We start from the raw sequence: 1,202 nt of genomic DNA, 5'->3' as shown, positions 1-1,202 counted from the left end.
TTGTATTGTTTCCTTACAAACTCATTAAAATCAGATGTTAAAAGATGATCTGAGGACATCCCATTACGGGAAATGTTACGACAGAAAACTATGGAATACTGTAAGGGACATTCTCGCGATCTCGCATTCTCGCGATCTCGACCTTTGGAAACGAGGTAAATATGCCAAAAACACGAGAATGCGAGATCGCGAGAACGCGAGATTTGGCCAAAATCTCGCGTTCTCGCGATCTCGCATTCTCGTGTTTTTGGTACATAGCCATTTTTGTCAAAAGTCGACAACGCGAGAATGCGACATTTGAACATGATGCAAAATCTCGCAATCTCGCAATCTCGACTTAAATCTCGTCAAATTAGGCCACAAAAACACGAAATCGCGAGAACGCGACATTTCATTTTCTCGCGAATTCGCGTTCTCGTGTTCTCGCGTTTTAGACGTTGTCCGTGTGCATGCGTAATATCATATGGTCAAGCGCATGCGCACGTTAATAGTCCTATGGTCATGCTTCTTTCATGCTCTTCATTCTCCAAGTAGCATTTAGCAAACTTATGACTTGAGCTTGGAAATGCTATGTAATTTACATAGACAAAGTCTGAGTCATATCCCGTTGTTACAGTTTCCTATGTACTTTATAATAAAACCCTCAACATGCTCAATATATTTTACAAAAGAAATTGTGTGCATGAATGTCCAATGATAGTGAAAATATTAATGTGTCTGAAAGCTGGAAACAAAACTATTACCGTCAGTGAGTGAGTAATATTGCTTAAAGTCGCATCAGCAGTACTACAGTTACAGAAATAATCACAACCCAGTGAGTTTCTCCATGAGGCAATTTTATACACGGCTAGCATATTCATGAAAGGCAAAATTCTCATAGACCAATTTGTAATACAAAATTAACTTTCATATTTTCATATTGTAACCGGGGATTGTGATGGAAAATACAATTTCAAACATAGACTACGGGTGTGAGTGTTTATTGCCAGAGTAGATAATGACATCCTTTAATGTACAAAACAATAGCTTTATAAAGACAATACTGCATAGGTTTCATTCATTCGTTTCATATAAACATACATCCTTATTCTGTACATGAACATGAACTTACTAATCAATGATATACAAAATCATTATATTAACCCTATAATGAACAAACAATTCATCAAGGGCGATAACTCGATCCCGACATCACTCATAAG

This window comes from Haliotis cracherodii, unplaced genomic scaffold, assembly GCF_022045235.1.
Source record: "Haliotis cracherodii isolate W230 unplaced genomic scaffold, xgHalCrac1.p SCAF_5, whole genome shotgun sequence".
Taxonomy (NCBI): Eukaryota; Metazoa; Mollusca; class Gastropoda; order Lepetellida; family Haliotidae; genus Haliotis; species Haliotis cracherodii.
This window is presented reverse-complemented; position numbering follows the sequence as displayed.